Source organism: Schistocerca nitens, chromosome 5 (assembly GCF_023898315.1).
Source record: "Schistocerca nitens isolate TAMUIC-IGC-003100 chromosome 5, iqSchNite1.1, whole genome shotgun sequence".
Classification (NCBI taxonomy): Eukaryota; Metazoa; Arthropoda; class Insecta; order Orthoptera; family Acrididae; genus Schistocerca; species Schistocerca nitens.
The window spans coordinates 130,634,039-130,648,270 of record NC_064618.1 but is presented as its reverse complement, the minus strand read 5'-3'; the positions used below and the strand labels follow the sequence as shown (position 1 = coordinate 130,648,270).

At 41.4% G+C, this 14,232-nt stretch overlaps 1 pseudogene; it reads left to right on the top strand.

Annotated features, from left to right (window-relative positions):
* The first annotated feature begins 343 nt into the window (after positions 1-343).
* LOC126261434 (5S ribosomal RNA) lies at positions 344-461 on the top strand (annotated as a pseudogene).
* Positions 462-14,232: the final 13,771 nt, after the last annotated feature.

Here is a 14,232-nt window from a genome sequence, read left to right as displayed (position 1 = left end):
ACAGTCATCAGTACTAAAAGCACCAGCTTTAGCCCACTAGGTCAGCGAAGGGCGGCAAATAACACTCAGCACAATAACAGCACAAGAGGCGAGCACACTCAAACGCAGTATATCAACAAACAACTTATAGTAAAATGCATTTGTTGGGATAGACTAGATATCCGGGCCCAGTGGTGTATAAAGAATTAAACATATCCCCCAAAAGTCTCTTGTTCATTTTTTTTTTAATTGGCTGTGAACTTATTTCCGTTTGGAGGCACAGAGGCCAACACAGCGAGGTCAGACCACGGTCCCCTCTTCAGTTGAGTGCAATAATAATTATGAAATGACTATTAGCTCCCCTGCCAACGGCCTTGACGCAGTGGTAACACCGGTTTCCGTCAGATCACCGAAGTTAAGCGCTGTCGGGCTGGGCTAGCACTTGGATGGGTGACCATCCGGTCTGCCGAGGGCTGTTAGCCAGCGAGGTGCACTCAGCCCTTGTGAGGAAAACTGACGAGCTACTTGATTGAGAAGTAGCGGCTCCGGTCTCGTTAACTGACCCATGGCAGGGAGAGCGGTGTGCTGACCACACACCCCTCCACTTAAGGATCCAGTGACGCCTCTGGGCTGAGGATGACACGGCGACCAGTCGGTACTTTTGGGCCTTCATGACCTGTTAGCTCCCCTGTAAACTTCTTTAATCCCAGTACCACTAAAACGAGGAAAAACATGCAAGAAATGAACGGACAAGTTTGCCGGGCACAAGAAGTGCGAAGGTCAGGAGAGTTTCACAGCAATTACGCCAGTTTGCGACGCCGTAGACAAATAAAAACAAGGATCTCGCAGACACTAACTAGCCTTGTCACATATCAATATGGCAATACAGTGCTAAAATTGCCAAGAGTAAATTTAATGAGTAACCGACGTTCTGCACAACTCACGAAACATGTACAAAGCTGCTAGAGATAGCCTATTACAGAAGCGAACGAGTGCAACACGCCTCACAGCATATTAGGTCAGCCACAGCAAAATCGAGCACTGTAAAGATAACAAAGATTCCCGGACCGCAACACTTGTATATCAAATTTATAATTGCTGTCCTTAGCCACAAATGAGCTCTCACCATAAAATCCCCGTTTCTGAAGTGAGGCAGAGTCCCAAGCCCTCCAGATGGTTAAGTGGCTGACAGTCTGAATTCCACTGGCGTCTGCGTGGCAACAACACGCACTCCAAGCCATGCTGCGACTTCACGTGATGTTCAACATACAAGAATGTCAACTCGTCTGCGACAACTATGGGCCATGAACTATACGCAGCTCCACCGACAAGACAAGGATCCAGATGTATACCGCACATGTCCACGCATCGCCGTCCGGTGGTACCTCTCTACGCCCTGACAAGAAGGTGTCCTTCTGTTACCCGGCAACTAATCGGGCATACACAGTGAACGACTGCTACCGATTCAGGCGAGTGGCCCCGCTATGGAACACACGCGACGCATAAGTCTTATATACACAGAGATAACAAAATTATGGGATACGTACTGTCATCGTGCCTGACCTCCTTTCCCCGATGTAATGTAGCAGCTCGACCCGCCACAGTCTCATCAAGTCGTAGGCAGTCACCTGCAGAAACATTAAGCCATGCTGCCTCTATAGCCGTAGATAATTGTGATAGTCTTGTGGGCGCAGGATTTTGTGCACGAATTTTCTCGATTATGTCACATAAATGTATCACGGAATTAACGTCGGGTGATCTGGGTAGCCAAATCATACCCTCGAATTGTCCGGAATACTCTCCAAACAAATCGCGAACAGTTGTGGACCGGTGACACTTCCATCTTTGTTTGCGAACCTGAAGTCCATGAATGATTGTAAATGGTCTCCAAGCAGAGGAACACTACCACTGAAACGCACGCTAAACCCGCTGGGCAGAATAGGTAATTATGATTGTGGAAAGGGCCAAATAAGGTTGGGGTCAGTTTCACCTTATAATTGTAATTTATTGTAGTTTAATAACACATTTACAACCAAAGCGGCACATAGCCGAACCTTTACCTAGGACGACCGACCGACGATCCACCAAGGCCGTGGCCCGGCTCAAGTGATGCATGGTGGCAATGGTCGGGCGAGCCATGTCGACGCAGACCTCACTGTTGCTCCAACCCGACTGCACCAGTGCCGCATTGCAACTGCCCAACTGGCAGGTCCGCACTGGGCTCCAGACGCGTTCCAACTGCCTGGCCGCGCGAACTCGCAACCCAAACTGGCTTATGACAGACAAAGACAGGGAAGTAATAGTAGTCGAGCAAAGATACTACGAGAGGGGATATATCGATACGTGCTGCTAACGCCGCTCACGGTCAGGCAAAGGTTCAAATGGCTCTGAGCACTATAGGACTTAACATCTGTGGTCATCCATCCCCTAGAACTTAGAACTACTTAAACCTAACTAACCTAAGGACATCACACACATCCATGCCCGAGGCAGGATTCGTACCTGCGACCGTAGCGGTAATGCGGTTCCAGACTGAAGTGCCTAGTGTAAGTAGGCTGTTTAGGTTTTTTTATTGGTAACGCCACCTCTGTATGAAAATCACTGGCTGTGCTGTGTGCAGTCTGTGGCTGCTTTGCATTGTTGTAATACTCGCCATTGTAGTGTTAGGCAGCTGGCTGTGAACAGCGCATAGCATTGCTCAGTTGGAGGTGAGCCGCCAGCAGTGGTGGATGTGGGGAGAGAGATGGCGGAGTTTGGAAATTTGTAAGATATACAATGATCTGTTATGTATATTATGACTATTAAGGTAAATACATTGTTTGTTCTCTATTAAAATCTTTCATTTGCTAACTATGCCTATCAGTAGTTAGTACCTTCAGTAGTTTGAATCTTTTATTTAGCTGGCAGTAGTGGCGCTTGCTTTATTGCAGTAGCTCGAGTAACCAAGATTTTTGTGAGGTAAGTGATTTTTGAAACGTATAGGTTAATGTTAGTCAGGGCCATTCTTTTGTAGGGATTTCTGAAAGTCAGATTGCGTTGCGCTAAAAATATTGTGTGTCAGTTTAAGCACAGTCTTGTAAAATTGTTCAAAGGGGAAGTTTCATATGGCGACCCTGCCAGGATACCTCACTGGAATCTTCTGATTTTTTCTTGTAGTTTGTGTAATTAGTGTAGCTTTTGTTTATTGCTAGCACATAATTGTAGAGAGAATCTGCTTTGTAGTTGTAGTTTTTCATTGTTGTACAGTAAAACAGTTGTGGCATGTATGTAGATTTGCAGCAAGTATTTCGCAGTTGCGCTTGCAATTGACTAGATATTATTTTCAGTGTTATGTTAATGTGTTCTTCTATTTTTGCTTTTCAAATTGTGCTTTTCTGTGTTGTCGTGTGAAATATTGTGACAATAATGGCGTGTGAAAAACGTAATACTAGGCTTCAAAGTAAACTGAGAAATAACAGTGAAAACGAAAGCAGTGTGTTAGCGCCACCGAGTAATGAATTAACTAATGATCAAAGTAGTAATTTGGTAACTGTGCATAGGGAAATGGAGCGGGCTGCAAACAATGGCGTAGGCAGTGAAACAATTAGTGAGCAGGGAAGCATTATCGATCAATCGGTCGGCAATAGCTCGGCTCAGGAATCTGAAATGACACAACACGATCTCGCAAATACTGCAGATTCAGGTTTTGGGTCCTCACCGTTTTCTCAAATAAGTCAAGACACATTTTCTGCTTGTCAAAATGTCAATGTTGGCGGTGCAAATTCACTGCCGAAAAGCACTGAGGAACATGTTTCAGACACCAGTGCATTGTTATTACAGTTAATGCAACAAATGGAACAAAAGCTACAAAAGTTAGACACAACACTTGAACAAAATCAGAAACAAATGGGACAAAATCTTCAAAAGTTAGACACAATGGAACAACACCAGAGACAAACGCAGCAACAGTTAGGCGCAATGGAATTAAATCTTCACACCACGCTTGAACAAACACGTGAAGATTTAACAACTGAGTTACATCACATTGAATCGAAATGTCAAAAAGTCTGTAATGACGTAAAAACACAAATTTGTGAGCATTTCCAACCTATTTTTTCGCGGCATGAAAATGCACTACAGAATCACGAAGCAGCCATAAAAGAACTGCAAACTACTGTTCATGAAAATCATGAGACCTTGCAAGCTAAATTTGACTCAGTTGCATCTACCGATTCGGTTACGCAACTTGCAAAAACTCAGGAAAACTTAAAGGACACAGTAGATACTCTGAAACTTGGTTCAGAAAAACACACTGAGGAAATAAGTATACTATCGGATAAAGTAGCCGAATTTTCAGGTCAGTTCACTAACTTATCTACAAAGGTAGATGATGATCTGAATGACACAACACCTGCAGCCTTCACTGACACTGAAGAGTATGAAGAAATTCGAAAATTCAAACAAAATCAAAATCAAATCAATACACAGTACAAAAGAGAAATCCGCGAAGTACAAGATCAGCTGACACAGGTAATACAAGAATTACGTATTTCAGAGGACACTCGCGCACCAATACGGGAAGAGGGACATAGAAATACGGAACAACCACAAAATAATAACACAGGACACTTCGGAAATTATGAAAGAAATTGGCAAGGCACACCGAATTTTGAGATGGAACCGCCGACACGACGTAACAATGACCGATATGCTACTCGCCGACACGATGATTTTGACTATAAGCTGTTCATTACTACACGTAAATTCAAAACGTTTAAGAATTCTGCCAACGACATTCATCCACAAGCGTGGCTCCATCAATTCTCTCATTGTTTTCCTCCCAACTGGTCGTTAGAACACAGATTAGAAGTTATGTGTGGCTATTTAGAGAATGAACCAGCTGTAAGAATGCGATCGGTCATTCACGATTGTCACAGTGAAGGAGAATTTTACCATGCCTTCCTCTCAGCATATTGGTCTCAAGCTACACAAGACCGAGTAAAACATAGCATCATAATGATGAAACATTTCGAACAATCTGAATTCTCCAGTCTTGTAAAATATTTTGAAGACATGTTGCACAAGAATCAGTACCTGTCAAACCCATACAGCCCCTCAGAACTCATCCGCATTTGCTTAATGAAATTGCCTGAACATTTAAGAAATATTATTTTGGCAGGACGTTGCAAAGACGACATTGAAGCTTTTCAGGGACTGTTACAAGAATTAGAAATTGACACAGACAGTCGCGGAATGCGAAAACAGGAAAACAATCACTACAGGTCACATCCGTCACAATTCCGTGACGACAGAAACAATAACTGGACACAACAAGTCTATTCTTACAACGCAAAGCGTGAACAAAACAGACACCACCCATATGACAACCACTGGCAGAGTAACAATAGTTACAGAGAAAGATCGCATTTCTGTAGTAACGAATATGACAGAGATTACCATAGAAACAGACAATATGGGAACCAAAACAATTATTATCAAGGGAGACAGAATAGCTTCAGACGCAGCAGTTCGGCGCACAGTTACGATTCAGGGAGAAATTCTCCACCACGTGACGGACAAGAAAGAAACTATGGAATCTATCGACATGACGACAGACGATATATTCGTAACGACAGACCTGAATTGCATCAGAACTGGCGGGATTTAAACAGGGCAGGGCCCTCTCGTCACGGTGAATTTGTAGAAGTTAGGTCTCCTAATCCCAATAATGGCGCGCGCCAACAAAGAGACAGACAATGACTCGCACAGCAGGCAGCCGCGTGCGCCCACTGGTTCCGAGAAAAATAACATAGACGCTAACCTTGAGAAAAATTCCAGTATTCTTTACCGACGTATACCGCATGATAATTGCATTCAAGTTCAAACTCTGAGTACTATGAAGAGTAAAGGATTGCACCACACTTCACATGTAAAACCGTTTATTGAATGATAATCTGCTTTTTAACTTTGTCTTTGCCATAAAACTTTTCACTTCACATTTCTAGTACGCTTTGTCAGACTTAAGAAACTGTTAACATGCAACAATGTTTGAAGTTAAATATCCAGCCTAGAACCTAGGGAACATTTTTAAACAGAAATTACGAATGCATTGTTATAGTGAACAGACAACACAATGTTGTTATTTGTACATTCTTGCTTGTTAGTTACACGATTACGTAACAACTATCAGGCTTACATACTTAGGACACATACTGGTACTGCTAATGAGATTTTAATGCAACATTTTGGTTTACTTGAAAATACATTCTGGATTTAAAGTACTTTCTGTGAGATACCAGATGACACAGTGGTTAGTTTATGAGACAACTACACGGTTTTATCACGACGCTACTAATGAGTGACAATTTATAATGTTGCTTTTGCGGTGTATCTGTTTTATATCTGCACAGTTTTTCTGAATTCTTCTGGAAAGTAAAACAGGTTTTAGTAGTAACTTTTGTAGTATAGCTACAATGAGACAGGGTTTTCCGTAGCACAACAATACGTTACAGCACAGTACTTTCTTCATCACGGCAATAAGCGTAATAACTAAGATATCTATACGCAAAGCATTCCATTTTTGTTTATCATGAGGTAAGTACATTGACTTCTGCAGAACTTCGCTTTCGGAGGACGATAACTACGACACTTCCACAGAGATTATCTTACAACAAGACGCACAGTTTAGCGCTACAGTACACGCATTTGAGTGATTAATTTCGCACTTAAAACATTTATTTTTTTTAAGATATTTGAAGTGCAATGATACAAGGGTTTTCCGTGATACATTTCATTCCATTGCTGTAATCTGTAACACCTGAGGGTATAATTACATTAATCCTCAGGGGGGTACACACTTACTTTGTGCATCATGTGTTTGGCAAGCACAAGGAGCCCTAGCTAATATGGTATTTGCTTATACAACTTTACACATCGGTACCATATTTCTCCAACACAGTATTACACAGCTATCAGATCATTTAACTGAGAGACAAACATTTTTTTTACTACGTCAGTGACAGATGTTTACGCAATTACACAGTTGGATACCTTCACACTTATGAAATTGTATTTTGTCTGTACTTTGTAAACTGATCATATTTTTTTGGAACCATTGTGATACTATGAGAGCTTTGAATGATGTATTTGGTATGGGATCATGATTTTAAAGTACGTTTGAGGCAGATGACACTTTTGACATGAGCAGAGAATTTTTTAGGTTTTGAAATTATTGGAGGAAGCTACGACGATTTTGAGATTTGACTGAGGTGTTATGATGTTATTTTTACGACGATGATGTGTATTATGCTGTTGCGGTATGTTTATGATCAATAAGATGATGCTATATAAGGAATGTGATTACGTGTTTATATGTATATGAATAATGAATAGAAGGTAGGGACTCTGACTGGTGAAAAAGGATGTTGTAAACCGAGAATCGTACTTTAAGAGTTATGAAATGTGTGTAAATGCGTGAATGTATCACAATGCTGGCGAAAATTTTTTGGACACTGTTATATTCATACGATTTTGTTTCTACAGATTTGTAACGCAAATTCTTGACCTATGAAATTTTTATATGAGACTGTCGCTGTAGCAAAAACTGCTGTCGTAAATATTTCGTTAAGAAAGGTAAGTGACCATGAAGTAATTCGTTGTGAGCGGCCAGGTGTGTCAGACGCCTGGAGAAAAAGCCATTATTGCGAGCCCTTTTCAGCGGCACAGGTAGAAAAAAAAGGGAGGCCATTATCCTCGCTATTGACGTTCCTTTGTAGAGAGCATCGCAAAAACGACACGGTCGAACTTGAAAACATATGTTGACACTGTGGAGCTCTTAATTTATGATATTTACAGAAATGCCTAATGAAATGACGAGAAATATTTTTACATCTGCACACCTGATTATGACAAGCGTCTTTCTACGAGAGTTGAGAGAATGTCTACTAACTTATGAAATGTCACATGACTATTGAATCATATTTTTTATGCTTTGGTTTGCGTAATTGCTTATTTCATTTGATATCTAGTTTCTAGCTGCACTGCAGCATTGGTTAAAATAAAATTTGATAGATGTACTAATATAAATATTTTCTGTCTACAGATCGAGTAAATAATAATTTTTTTAAAAAAAATGAGGGAGCACAAAAAGACATTTACCTTCACAGGAACTGCAATCATAGTTTTCTTTTCAAGTACTTGTTAATTTGTTTTGTAGAATAAATTGTGATGCATCACTCTAGTGTTAAGATGTGACATAGGTACTAGACATGGCCATTTTTAGTGTAATACTTTTTCTGCTTGAACTTTGTCATGTTTAGGTATAAGTTATGCTGTTTGCCAGGCATAGTGCTACTGAATTTTAATTTGTGTTACTCTGCTAAGCCAGATTTATTTTTCTTGTTTGCTGCACATTGCCTTATATTAGTCGTAATATTGCAATTGCTTCGCTAATTTCTAAAATGCTGCTTCCTTTGCAAATCTGCACTTTTTTGTCATTGCTGTTTGCGTTAATTGTTTTATGTGCTGCTGCACTGCCTCGTCCCTTAGTTTAGCATCTGAGCTCAGTAGATTTAAGTTAGCTTAAGAGGCGGTAGACTATATAAGAACCTAACTATGGAGAATAGGGAAAGAATGCTTTGAAAGTTATATGAAAACGATTTGGGCCTAAATGAGTATTGTACAATGAGCCATATTTATTTTGAAAGAAATACGGTTAGAATACAGAAAAGAGGTACAGATAGGACTTTTTGGGAATAATGATGAACGAAGGGAGATCTCCAAGAACAAAAAAGGTTTTGTTCGCAAAATACTGCAGTACCAAAAGTTATACTGAAAACGAACCCTGTCCTTTCCATTGTGTTATCCCCCTATGTGTTTGTGTACCCTTGTGTATTTGTTTTCTTCCTGTCTCTGTGTAGTTTCATAGAATTTTTTTTCTAATACTATTCACTATGATGAGGAATACTGTTATCCTCAAATATAATTGATTTTAATAATATGTTATTTAACTTGTAAGTATGCTTAGATATTATTTATTCTGTTTTGTTTTAATGCTCATGTGTGAAGTTGATGTTTCCAAAGTTATTCTGAACTTTTATGTATCTACTTATCTCATAATTCCTGTAACATTGATGTATATGTTTATTTCTATTCTATTGTAAAACCTGTACTACAAATGTTATCTGTATTGTTATGTTCTTTAATGATGTATTTTGTACCTTTGTAATTGTATTCTTATGTTATAAAATTTGACAGCAGTTCATCAAATTAAGTAACTTGTAAGTTACATTTCACTGCACACGTTTCTATTGGTCATAGTATATGGACAATATGTGAGAAGTAGGGACTGTTAGTGTTTGCACATGTGTTAATAATTCGGCAAGGGACTGGTTAACAGCATTGCTGGTTCTCAGGACAATTCAAAAACTTTGTGAGTGCACAAGTGGTGGTTATGGACTTGCTCTATTATCCGCAAGACTCTTCAATGGTGACTGTGCACCTGCATAGTCACAACAGATGGCTGCTGGCCATCTCTACAAGGACTACAGTGGGTCTGCATCTTTGATGACCCACCAGTACCATTATCTCTACAAGGACTACAGTGGGTCTACGTCTTTGATGATCCATCAGTACCATTATCTCTACAAGGACTGCATTGGGTCTGCACCTCTGGTGGCCCACCAATACCGTAATCTCTACCAGGACTACAGTGGGTCAGACTTTGAGAAAAACACTGCAATGTGATGAATGATCAGGACTGTCTTTATGGACTGTGAGAAAATTTTAGCTTTTGACCAACATTGTATCAATAAGTGTGTGCATTTGATTTATTTGTTATTGTAATTATAAAAAATTTTTTTCAAACCTGTATTGGCCACTGCCCAAACTAATTTGTAAAATTTTTTGTGGGGAGCATGGGGGCTATGTAAGTAGGCTGTTTAGGTTTTTTTATTGGTAACGCCACCTCTGTATGAAAATCACTGGCTGTGCTGTGTGCAGTCTGTGGCTGCTTTGCATTGTTGTAATACTCGCCATTGTAGTGTTAGGCAGCTGGCTGTGAACAGCGCGTAGCATTGCTCAGTTGTAGGTGAGCCGCCAGCAGTGGTGGATGTGGGGAGAGAGATGGCGGAGTTTGGAAATTTGTAAGATATACAATGATCTGTTATGTATATTATGACTATTAAGGTAAATACATTGTTTGTTCTCTATTAAAATCTTTCATTTGCTAACTATGCCTATCAGTAGTTAGTACCTTCAGTAGTTTGAATCTTTTATTTAGCTGGCAGTAGTGGCGCTTGCTTTATTGCAGTAGCTCGAGTAACCAAGATTTTTGTGAGTTAAGTGATTTTTGAAACGTATAGGTTAATGTTAGTCAGGGCCATTCTTTTGTAGGGATTTCTGAAAGTCAGATTGCGTTGCGCTAAAAATATTGTGTGTCAGTTTAAGCACAGTCCTGTAAAATTGTTCAAAGGGGAAGTTTCACTAGAACCGCACGGCCACACCGGCCGGCACGGTCAGGCAAAGCAGCAACTCAGTGACAGTAGTAATTTAAATTAATGTAGTGAGGTGGAAGTACGTAAAAAGCAAGGTGTAAAATACATGATGGCCGAAACACGAGCCACACACGGCTCAACCATTTCCAGCTGATGATCGGTTCAGTTGGAACAGACGACCCACCCCATTCCATGTAAATACAGCCTACATCATTATGGAGTGATCACAATCTTACACAGTGCCTTCTTGACAATTTGAGTCCACGGCTTCTTGGGGGTCTCCGCCACACTCGAAACCTAACGTCAGCTCTTACCAACTGAAAGCTGGACTATCCGACCAGGCCACCGTTTTCCAATTGTCTGGGGTCCAACCTGATACGGTCACGAGTCCAGAAGAGGCACTGCAAGTGATGTCGTCCTATTAGCAAAGGCACTCGCATCGGTCGTCTGCTGCCATAGCCAATAACAATTTGCCGCACTTTCCTAACGGATACGTTCGTCGTGCGTCCCAGATTGATTTCTGCGGTTATTTGATGCAGTGTTGCTTGTCTGTTAGTACTGACAGGTCTACGCAAACGCCACTGCTCTCGGTCGTTAAGTGAAGCCCATCGGCCACTGCATTGTCCATGGTGAGAGGTTATTCCTGAAATTTGGTATCACTGGCACACTCTTGACACCGTGGATCTCGGAATATTGAATTCCCGAACGATTTCAGAAATGGAATGACCCGTGTATCTGGCTCCAACTACCATTCCGCATTCAAAGTCTGTTAATTTCCGTTGTGCGGGAAACTGTTTCACATGTATCATCTGAGTATGAATGATAGCTCCACCAATGCACTGCCCTTTTATACCCTGTGTACGCGATACTACGGCCATCTGTATATGTGCAACCCTATCGCATGACTTTTGTCGCCTCAGTGTACAAGTGATTGAAATAAACGTTTAACGTGCAATGATTTCGTGACTACCCGTTACCTGAAACAGACATGTTGTTCTCAAAAGCACATAGTATTCTAATGCACTACGGGAACAAATTCTTCTTATCCACTGCAATGAACATTTACAAACGTGACGGAGTCAGTGAATGATGTCGTGGTGCAAGCTGTTGCAATTTTTCAGCACAGTTACAATTTCATAAGATATGGTACCTACAAATTGTGTCCAAAGAAAATCAAGAGGGGTAAAATCCTTAAGCTTATAGACTACTTTACTGCACCAAGGGTTCAGCCCAACAGTCACAGAATTTTTCATTGGCGATATTTACGATGAAATTGCGGAAATCCGGATATTTGTCTCTGAGTTTTAGTACATTTCCGAGGTACGTCTGAAAAAAGCTTCTGCGCTGATATTAACTCGTGTTAATCTCATTGTGCTCGTCCTTTAAAAAAATATGTCATTAAAAATGCTTGTGGTAATGTTTCCGTTGACACGAGATTTGAGAGTACCGACAACAAAACGAAAATATGTGTACCTCGCCGTGCTATTCATACCTTAAACTTTATTTCAGTATCTTGAAAGCTCGCAAAGTTAAAGGGGTGTTAAGGTCTTTGACTACTAACCCCCAGTATTTCGAACTTCATATTAAAGGCTTTACTACTGAAAGACTTTCTACAGCAGCGCTTTTGTGTCGAAGGGCGCAATAAGTTGTAAAACGAAGTAAAAGAGACGTGCAATTATTACAGAAATTTAAACATGTTCTACAGCTGTACTGTTGATGGTTTCCTTGCATGTGATACAGCAAAGAAGTTTTTTCCTCACAACAGACGTCTGTGTTTTATAAAAACGAAGGACATAGAAAGCAGTAATTTGATTGATTTAGCAACAGACATTTTCCTATTAGCAACAGGAACTGTTAATAATCACTGACTCCCTGCATAAAAAAGCAGTTGTTCTGACCTCCACGTGTTCTCACGCTTGTACGTATCAACAGATCTCTGGCACTGCCACAAGCCCCTCCCACCGTTGTCACACGCTGGAACTTGTCTCCTCCATCTCGCCTACGCAGGGCATTATCCACAGCATTGGCGATAAGCAGCAAGTGAGCGTTTACGACAAGAAATTCGTGGAAGACCTCGCCCTCATCCGTAGTTACGTGCTTCTCGACCTTGACCAATGCAGTCAGTTTCACGGGTTACTTTTGGACACCGTGGACCAAAATCAATGCCAAAACGGAAACTGTTATTGAGTGTTTGTCTAAATCGAATTTTCTTCTACAGTAATACGAGCGTAATCTTCTGATTATTTCTACAATGGTTTACATCAGTTTACAGCTTGAATATTTAGCTATTTTTCGACATAATCAGCATTTCTGTCGATGCATTTTTATAGACGCTGTGGAATTTTTTGTACGCCCATGTCATACCAGCTCGTCGCCATGCTGTACAGAAAGTTATGAACCTCTTCTTTCACCCAGTCGTCGGAGCTGAATCGCTTTCCGGCCAAATGTTCTTTTAACAGAGGGAACAGGTAATAGTAATGGGCGCCAAGTCAGAACTATAGGGTGGGTGGGTGATTACGTTCCACTGAAACAGTTGCAGAAGAGCAACGGTTTGCCCACGCCCGGGATCGATTCCCGGCGGGGTCAGGGATTTTCTCTGCCTCGTGATGACTGGGTGTTGTGTGACGTCCTGAGGTTAGTTAGGTTTAAGTAGTTCTAAGTTCTAGGGGACTGATGACCATAGATGTTAAGTCCCATAGTGCTCAGAGTCATTTGAACCATTTTTTGTGAACGGTTTGCCGAGCTATGTGTGGGCGAGCGTTGCCATGGAGAATGTGTACGCCCTTGCTCAACATTCCTCTTCTCCAGTTCTGAATTGCCCGTTTGAGTTTTTTCAGATCTCACAGTACCTGTCAGCGTTAATTGTGGTCCCAGTGGGCATAAAGTCGACCAACAATACCCCTTTCCGGTCCCAAAAAACGATTGTCATGGCTTTACCGGCAGACTGTCTTTGTTTGAATATCCGCGGCTTTGGCGAAGAAGGATGCCGCCACTGGCGTGATTGTTGCTTGGTCTCAGGTGTAAAGTGGTATTCCGAAGTTTTCTTCACCCATGACAATTGAGTCCAGAAAGTTGTCCTGTTCGGCTGCAAGGCGGTGAAGAAATGCGCTGGAAGCATCAACTCGATGCCGCATGTGGTACTGTCAGCATGCGTGGCACTCATCTTGCGCACACTTTCCGGTAGTCCAATGTTTCTGTTAAAATCCTGTGAGAGGTGGTTCGGGAAACCTCAGGAACCCATTTTCAGAGATCATCCAGGGTGATCCGCTGATCTTAACGCATGCTTTGCTCAACCTTCAACACTGTCTCCTCAGAAATTGACGGTCTCCCGCTCCTTTGTTCATCGTGAATTTCGGTCCGACCTGCTGCAAACTCTCTACACCACTTACGAACGTTTTTGACATCCATGCACGGCTCACTATACACTTCCGTCAATTGTCGATGTATTTCAATCAACGCAGTGCCCTTTGCGTTTAAAAACCGAATAACTGTGCGCAATTTGCACTTGGCGGAAACATCCAACGGGAGCTCCATTCTCGACGGCTGCCAAGCCAAGACTGAGCGCATCAGCGCGGCGTGCGCATGATTACACACAGCACTCTTCATAACAGTGAGACAAACTGCCACACAAACAGAGTTCTAGACTTATAAAAAAATAGGAGACCTTACTTTTGGGATTACCCTCGTATGTTCCACTTATGTGTAGGGCCATACAAGGCAGATGAACTGTAACAGGTAGTTTAGATCATTCTTCACATATTTCGTGATTGAAGAGGCACAG